The following is a 9,600-nucleotide window of genomic DNA, read 5'->3' as shown; positions in this document are numbered from 1 at the left end:
TCCGTCTCAAATTTTATCGATTATTTACTTTAGGATATCTAAGGTTGGATTAGGAACGTTGTTTGAAATGTTTGGACCAAGTTTACAGGTAACTTATTAGATACTTTGTAGTCATGTTGGGCGAGTTGGAACCGGTGTATTTCTGAATCAAACGCGCCAAATAAATTGACATTTTGGGGATATAAAGAAGGAATTTATCAAACAAAAGGACCATTTGTGCCGTTTCTGGGACCTTGGAGTGCCAACAGAAGAAGATCTTCAAAGATAAGGCATTTTTTATATCGCTATTTCTGACTTTCGTGTCGCACCTGCCTGGTTGAAATATGTTTTTCATGTGTTGGTATGCGGGGCGCTGTCCTCAGATAATCACATGGTTTGCTTTTGCCGTAAAGCCTTTTTGAAATCTGACACGGTGGCTGGATTAACTTCTTACGGCGAGATCCTGTTAACGGGATCGACTTAACAAGCCAGTGAAAGTGCAGGGCGCCAAATTCCAACAGAAATCTCATAATTAAAATTCCTCAAACATACAAGTATTTTACACCAATTTTAAAGATAAACTTGTTGTTAATCTCACGCAGTGTCCAATTTCAAAAAGGCCTATACGACGAAAGCACACCATCTGATTATGTTAGGTCAGTACCTAGTCACAGGAAAAACAGCCATTCTTTCAGCCAAAGAGAGGAGTCACAAAAAGCAGAAATAGAGATCAAATTAATCACTAACCTTTGATGATCTTCATCAGAATGAACTCATAGGACTTCATGTTACACAATACATGTAGTGTTTTGTTCGATAAAGTTCATATTTATATCCAAAAATCTTAGTTTACATTGGCGCGTTAATGTTCAGTAAATGTTTTGCCTCCAAACATGCTGGTGATTTTGCAGAGAGCACAATCAATTTACAGAAATACTCATAATAAACATTGATAAAAAAGATACAAGTATTACACATGGACTTTAGATAAACTTCTCCTTAATGCAACCGTTGTGTCAGATTTCAAAAAACTTTACGGAAAAAGCACACCATGCAATAATCCTGAGTATGGCTCCAGACACAAAACAAGCCATACAGGGTACCCGCCATGTTCTGTGGAGTCAAGAGAAGTCAGAAATAGCATTATAAGAAAGAATTAGATATATTCTGAACAATAAATTATCAACATTTGATCAAATCTGGCAGCCTTTCCTCTTACTTGGAACCATTCGGCTGTGAATTGTACTTTTTAACTGCACTCTCAATTGTAATATTTTAATCCACCTTTGGGCAGCATGTGCTGGCACCGCACCCCGAGCAGTCGGGAGGGAATAAGGGGAAGGGATAGGGGGGAAGAAGTGGGGGAGGGATAAAGGGGGGGAATAAGTGGGGGGTGACACCTACCCTCTTTCTTTCTACTGTCTTATTCTGTATGTCTTGTAATATTTGTTTTGTACCCAGAACTCTGGGTCTTTTGTTTCTGTCTGCTCTTTTATGTTTAGATAAGAATTGTATACCTGTCTTATACCTATACACCATTCTTGTGTGTGGCTCAATAAAAATATTTGAACAGAGAAATAGCATTATAATATTCACTACCTTTTGATGATCTTCATCAGAACGCACTCCCAGGAATCCCAGTTCCACAATAAATTGTTTTTGTTCGATAAAGTCCATAATTTATGTCCATAATACCTTCATTTTGTTCGCTAGCGTTTAGTTCAAAAATTCCAAATTCATGACACGCAGGCACATTTGTGCAGACGAAAAGTAAATTGCAGTACAGTTCGTAGAAACATGTCAAACGATGTTATAGGATTCAATCTTTAGAATGTTTAACAATCACAATACCTTCAATAATGTATTATGTCAAACCGGACCTGAATTCCTTTGTCTTTGCACGAAAAGGAAACACAGCCTAGACTGATCAATCAAGCTTCTGCGATCCCTTCAACCTTCCACCAGCTACGACCGCACTCGCACAACGGCATCTCACAAGACTGTGGCACACACTCATAGTGGAAGCCTTAGGAAGTGCAATTTGACCCCATAGACACTGTATATTGGATAGGCAAACCTACAAACCTCAGATTTCCCACTTCCTGGTTGGATTTTTTCTCAGGTTTTTGCCTGCCATATGAGTTCTGTTATACTCAGACATCATTCAAACAGTTTTAGAAACTTCAGAGTGTTTTCTATCCAAATCTACTAATGCTATGCATATCTTAGCTTCTGGAACTGAGTAGCAGGCAGTTTACTCTGGGCACCTTATTCATCCAAGCTACTCAATACTGCCCCCAGCCATAAGAAGTTAACAACAAGTTAAGCTTTATTTTGATGTATTGCACTTGTGATTTTATGAAAGTTAAATATTTATAGTAATTTAATTTGAATTTGGCGCTCTGCAATTTCACCGGATGTCGTCAAGGTGGGACACTGATCCGAAAGAAGTTAACCCACTGTTCCCCAGGCACCGAAGACGTACGTAGATGTCGATTATGGCAGCCCCCCCCCCACCTCTCTGATTCAGAGGGGTTGGGTTAAATGCGGAAGACACATTTCAGTTGAATGCATTCAGTTGTACAACTGACTAGGTATCCCCCAGTAATGCCAACTGCTGAGGGCCCAAAAAGGTGACACTGAAACATGCAAAAAATCTCTGTTTGGGGGAAATGCAGGTTTTAACTAACTAAACAACAAAGAATATGAGCTACATGATCGGTCTCTGTGTGTAAAATAAGTGGTTAATGTGAACCTAACTCACAACTAAAAAAAGTAAAGAAAGCAATCCAATGTTATTTGTTGCCAAGACTTTACTGCAAATGACACTCAAGTCTTGACAGAATAATACACTAATATTGCAGTTAGCCATGACAGCCTTTATAATAGAACGCTTGTGACCACACATTAATATTGAACTTGGGAAAAAAACATCTTAAAGTAGAATAGAATGAAATAAACAGGAATTCTATTTTTTTTCTATTATAGTGGCCACTATAGACGTCGATCAAGTGCACAAGGCTACATGTGTGCAAAAATAACATTCACTGAGTAAAAGAAAGTATAACCCCCCCTCACACACACGCGTGTTACTGTCAAGTTCAACACAACAAAAACAATGTATTTGGGCTACACTGCATATTATTACATTGTACACTTTCTGCCRGTGGACATCTGTTCTACAATGTGCCAGTAAAGTGAGAAAGAGGGAAAGTGTGTGGTGTTCCTTTCACCTCTATAGTGGCATCCAGCTTAAGACAGGCCCAGCACCAGCTACACTTGATCCCTGAATCTACTTGTTTAACAAGCAACTAGAGGTCGACCATTATGATTTTTCAATGCCGATAGCGATTATTGGAGGACAAAAAAAAAGCCGATACTGATTAATCGGACGATTTCTTAAATGTATTTGTAATAATGACAATTACAACAATACTGAATGAACACTTATTTTAACTTAATATAATACATAAATAAAATCAATTTAGCCTCAAATAAATAATGAAACATGTTCAATTTGGTTTAAATAATGCAAAAACAAAGTGTTGGAGAAGAAAGTAAAAGTGCAATATGTGCCACTTAAAGCTAACGTTTAAGTTCCTTGCTCAGAACATGAGAACATATGAAAGCTGGTGGTTCTTTTTAACATGAGTCTTCAATATTCCCAGGTAAGAAGTTTTAGGTTGTAATTATTATAGGACTATTTCTCTGTATACGATTTGTATTTCATATACCTTTGACTATTGGATGTTCTTATAGGCACTTTAGTATTGCCAGTGTAACAGTATAGTTTCCGTCCCTCTCCTCGCCCCTACCTGGGCTCGAACCAGGAACACATCGACAACAGCCACCATCGAAGCAGCGTTAACCATGCTGTTCCAAGATGGCGTAGCAGTCAGACGTCTTTGTCTTCGTCCTGTCGTGTCCCTTGTATATATCTTTTTAGATCTTTTTCTTCGCATATCTTTTAAAAATATTTTCCTAAACCTTAACTTCTAAATACTCTCCTGCAACCCGCKTCACCCWATGTGGKGTGGAMCTGCTTTTCTTCTGAAGTATTTCTATTTACTTCGGATCTGGAATCCCTCAACTGAAGCTAGCCAGCTAACTACCTACCAGCTATCAGTTAGCAAACCATTGCTAGCGGTCATCAGCTAACCTTTAGCTCGGGAAAGCTCTCACCAGTTCGAACAACGTGACTCAAACCAGAGCATAACGGACCGATTTCTCTCCATATCCTCGGATTCCTACCGCAAACTCTGAACATTTTCATCTGGATCTTTGCAACTAGCTAACCGCTATCCCGGGTGACCACTAGCATTTCCATCATGGAGCAAGCACCAATTAGCCTGAAGCTAGCCCGTTCAGGGCTCCTGTGCTACCACCGAAGCCCACTCCTGAGCTACAATATCCGGACCCCTTCTACTGCTGGTACGGGGCACGGAACCCCGCCGATCCTCTACGACTGGGATATCGACAATCTGCCCGAGGACTCCAACAGGCCCCTCAGGCGCGACGCCCGCTGAAGGTCCATTCTGCTAACCTGCTAGGCCTGTTAGTTACCTGTAACCCTACTAATTCCACGACTGGTCTATCGACGTCACCGCACGAAGAGGCAAAAACAGACTTACCCCCATCGCGACGTCCCCCATAGGCTAACTTGCCTTCCCCGGTCTGCTAACTTGCCTGCCCCGGTTTGCTAACTGCTAGCTTGCCTGGCCCGGTCTGCTAACTCCTAGCCCCTGCTAACTGCTTGCTTGCTAACCCGGTCTGCTAAATTCTAGCTTGCCAGCCCCGGTCTGCTAACTGCTAGCATGTTTAGCCCCGGCCTACTAACTGTTAGCATCGGCCTGCTAACTGTCTGAATCGCCGTGTCCCCAGTCAGCCCAACCACTCACTGGACCCATATGTTCACTTGGCTACGCATGCCTCTCTCTAATATCGATATGCCTCTTCCATTACTGTCCTGGTTAGTGATTACTGTCTTATTTCACTGTAGAGCTTCTAGCCCTGCTCAATATTCCTTAACCAACCATGTTGTTCCGCCTCCTACATATGCGATGACATCACCTGGTTTAAACGTCTCTAGAGACTATATATTTCTCATCATTACTCAATGCATAGGATTACCTCCAATGTACTCACATCCTACCTTAGTACACTATAACTTGAATCTATGCTATCGAGCCCAGAAACCTGCTCCTTTTAATCTCTGTTCCCGAACGTGCTAGACGGCCAGTTCGTATAGCATTTAGCCGTACCCTTATCCTACTTCTCCTCTGGTGATGTAGAGGTTAATCCAGGTCCTGCAGTGGCTAGCCCCACTCCCCAGGTGCTCTCATTTGTTGACTTCTGTAACCGTAAAAGCCTTGGTTTCATGCATGTTAACATTAGAAGCCTACRCCCTAAGTTTGTTTTACTCACTGCTTTAGCACACTCTGCCAACCCGGATGTCTTAGCCGTGTCTGAATCCTGGCTTAGGAAAAACACCAAAAACCCTGAAATCTCTATCGTCAACTATAACATTTTCCACCAAGATAGAACTGCCAAAGGGGGCAGTGTTGCAATCTACTGCAAAGATAGCCTGCAGAGTTCTGTATTACTATCCAAGTCTGTACCCAAACAATCCAAGCTTCTACTTCTAAAAGTTCACCTTTCCAGAAACAAGTCTCTCACTGTTGCCGCTTGCTAAAGACCTCCCTCTGCCCCCAGCTGTGCCCTCGATACCATATGTGAATTGGTACGGAGCAAGCACCCAGAGGGTAGTGGAGCAAGCAAAGAAAGTAAATATCAAAGCCCCCTCTCCTACCTTACCTGCCTACCCACTACTTAACTAACACCACCTGGTGCGCTAACCAAAATACAGGGGGTGGTCCGCCCAGGTCTTACCTAGTGTGCCTAGACAGTGAATATACTACGGTATATGTATGCCCGCGGGCCTCTTGTCTAAGTAGTCCCTAGGTGACTTCCCCTTCCCCCGCTGGGAACAAATGAAATTGAAACAAATTCACAAACACACTGAGAAACACAGGACATCAAATCGGCTCTGACTGAGCAACAAACTCACACAGAACATAACAAAGCTGCTCCCATCAACAACTAACATAGTACATACCAACTGCCTGTCTCACTCTCAGCAATGATCTCTCTCTGAGAACAAAACCAGCATATGATATAACCCTCTGCAATGATCCTCTCTCTCAGCAAAGATCTCAGGATATACAATCAATCTCTCTCTGCATTCTCTCTCACCTGAACAGAACACTGGCTTATATAGCTTCAGAAGGAATGGGTAATTGGAGACAGCTGCGTCTTGATGAGGGGGCGGGATCAGCTCCAATTAGCTATGGAGTTGACCAATCAGCTGCTTGGGGAGAATTCAGGAAGCCATCTCCTGAAACACACACTCAAATACACAAACTACAACACAGAAACTGGGGAACGTAACACCTATGCCGTTCGGCAATCGCTCATCCATATATTTTTATGTACATATTCTTATTCATTCCTTTACACTTGGGTGAATAAGGTTGTTGTTGTGAAATTGTTAGATTATTGCATGGTCGGAAGTAGAAGCACAAGCATTTCGCTACACTTGCATTAACATCTGCTAACCATGTGTATGTGACAAATAAAATMTTATTTTATTTGTGGTGAGCTTASAGGGCACTATGGTATTGAAGGCCGAGCTGAAGTTAATTGACAGCATCCTCACATTGGCATTCCTTTTGTCCCGTGGGTGAGGGCAGTGAAATGGCAATTGCGTCGTCCATGGATCTGACAGGGCGGTAGGCGAATTGGAGAGGGTTGAGTGTGTCGGGGAGGGACGAGGTGATGTGGTCTTTGACTAGCCTCTCGAAGCACTTCATGATGACGGAAGTGAGTGCTACAGGTCGGTAGTCATTCATCTCAGTTACTTTCCTTTAATTGGGCACGGGGATGAGAGTGGACATTGTGAAGCAGGTGTGGATAAATGTCCAAAAACACAACAACTAGCTGGTCTGCACATGCTCTGAKGGCGCGGCTAGGGATGCCTTCTAGGCCAGGAGCCTTGCGAGGGTTAACACGCTTGAATGACTTCCATACGTCCTCCGTGGAGACCGTCAGCACGTAGCCCTCATCCTCAGGGGCTCTCCTCGGCAACTCAACTTTGATTGGATTGATGGCAGCCTCGACGTGTGAGAAAAATGTGTTTAGCTCGTCCGGCAGGGCAGCGTTGGTGACAGCGACGTGACTGGATTTATTTTTGTAATCCGTGATCGTTAGAAGCCCCTGCCACATACGCCTCGTGTCCAACCTGCTGAATTGCTTCTCTATTTCGTCCCTATACTTGTGTCTCGCCATCTTGATCGATCTGCATAGGTTATAATTGTGTTGTTTAACAATGCAATTGTCCCCGGTCACCTTGCAGTGCTTATAAGCAGCATCTCTCCTCTTCTGTTTCCTGACAAGGCTGCCATCAATCCAATCAAAGTTTTCAAAAGCACCATCGATATCACATCATCAATGCATTTRTTTATGAATCCGGTGACTGTCGGCGTATTCATTTAGGTAATCCCCAGTGGCGCCTGGGAAATATTCCAGTCCATGTGATCAAAACAGTCATAGAGTATGGATTCTTTTTGAAATATTTTCTTTTAAAGGATTTTCTTTTGCAATTTTGTACAAAACAAAAGCACACAATATTTTTTTTAACAAAATAAAAACACAGCTGCCAGACTTATGAAATGAAGCATTGCTTAGGCAAGACATGGGATAAGAAGAGAGCAACAATGACAGTTGCAACAACAGTAAGTGTTCCTAGTCAGTGTTCACAGTCGGTCTCTGTCCAGACGGTCCAGAAACAGAACCCAAACCTTGAGAAATCTGCTGGAGGAGTTGGTCCTAAAAAACTAATATTTTCCAAGTTAATGGTGCCTGAAGCAAGGGGGAGGGGGTGACTTCCATTCTGTGAGCATAATCTTTTTTGCAGCCACCATTCCAAACATCAGAGCCTGTTGTTCATCATAGGACAATCTTAGAACAGACTCTGAGCAGCCAAAGAGAGTGAGTTCTGCGTCAGAGTCAATGGCCCTCTCATATACCTTTGAGTACCAATCAAAGATGTTCCTCCAGTAATGATTGAGTAGGGGGCAGAGCCAAAACAGATGAGTTAAGGAACCCTCTGAGGCTTTACATCTGTCACACAGTGGGGAGGCCTGGGGGTAAATTCTATGTCATTTGGTTTTGGAGTAATGAAGTCTATGCACAACTTTGTATTGTATCAATTGATATCTGGCATTGATGGAACAGGACTGAATTCTAGACTGGGCTTCTCCCCATAGACATGAGATTTCAATATTTAACTTTTTACCCCAGGTCTCCTTGAGATGACTAGTAGAGGCCTCTGTGTAGAGGTGTTTTGAATTGGGAGGGCGCTGTAGCAAATCATAAAACTAATGTTGTACAGGGAGGGTGTCAGCATTTTTWATTTTCCCTTTGATATAGTGTCTGACTTGCAAGTAACGGAAAAAATGTGAATGGGAGCGATTGAATGTATTCTTTAATTGGATGAATGATGCTAATTGCTTATCTATGGATAAGTCTTCAATTGTGGCCAGTCCCTTCTCCCTCCATTCAAGAAACACCTTATCAGACCAAGATGGAACAAAATAATGATTAAAGCATATCGGGGTGTATACAGAGGTATCAGGCACCTTACAAACATGCTTAATATGGTTTAAAATTCTTAAAGAATTTCTCAAAGCAAAGTTGTTGCCTATCAGTTTGTTTGGGAACTCTGCTTAGGAGAAAAGCAAGGCTGGAAGAGATGAATTTGTGACAGACTTGAGTTCCATATTTAGCCACACAGGGGCAACAATGTCCAACGTATCAGGGAAACCCAGTTGCCAGTACGTAAATGCCCTGGCATTTGCAGCCCAGTAATAATGCTTAAAGATGGGTAGGCCTAAGCCGCCACTTTCCTTGGCCTTTTGCAAGTGGGCTTTACGAATACGGTGGTTTCTGTAACCCCAGATAAATGACAAGATTGTCGAGTCCAAAGTCTTAAAAAAGTATTAAGAAAAATTGGGAGATTCTAGCAAAGATAAAGGAACCTGGCGAGAAAAAACATTATGGCATTAATGCGCCCCATCATAGAAAGAGACAATATTCTCCAGCTCTCTTAGGTACAGAGGCTACTGGGTCCGAGAGGTATAATGATACATCGTCTACATATAATGAAATGCGGCTTTCTATGTTTCCTACTTTAAGACCTTGGATATTAGGATGATCCCTTATTTGTGTCGCCAGGGGTTCAATGGCGACAGCAAAGAGCAGAGGACTGAGTGGGCAAACCTGATGTAGTTCAAAGGGACTGGATTTGTCGCTGTTGGTCAGAATAGAGGATGTTCGGCAGGCATAGCGCATTTTGACCCAGGTGATAAATGAGTCGTCAAATRCAAATCTAGTGAGTGCTTCAAACATATATGACCATTCTATTTGGTCAAAAGCTTTTTGAGCATCTAGCGATATAACAGCCGCCTTGGAGCCCTTCCCCTGATTTGCATAAAGAATGTTCAGCAGCCTGCGCACATTAGAAAAAGAAAACCTGCCGGGGATAAACCCTGTCTGATCCGGGTG

The sequence above is a fragment of the Salvelinus sp. IW2-2015 genome, linkage group LG33 (assembly GCF_002910315.2).
Source record: "Salvelinus sp. IW2-2015 linkage group LG33, ASM291031v2, whole genome shotgun sequence".
Lineage (NCBI taxonomy): Eukaryota > Metazoa > Chordata > Actinopteri > Salmoniformes > Salmonidae > Salvelinus > Salvelinus sp. IW2-2015.
Note: the sequence above shows the minus strand (reverse complement) of the source record.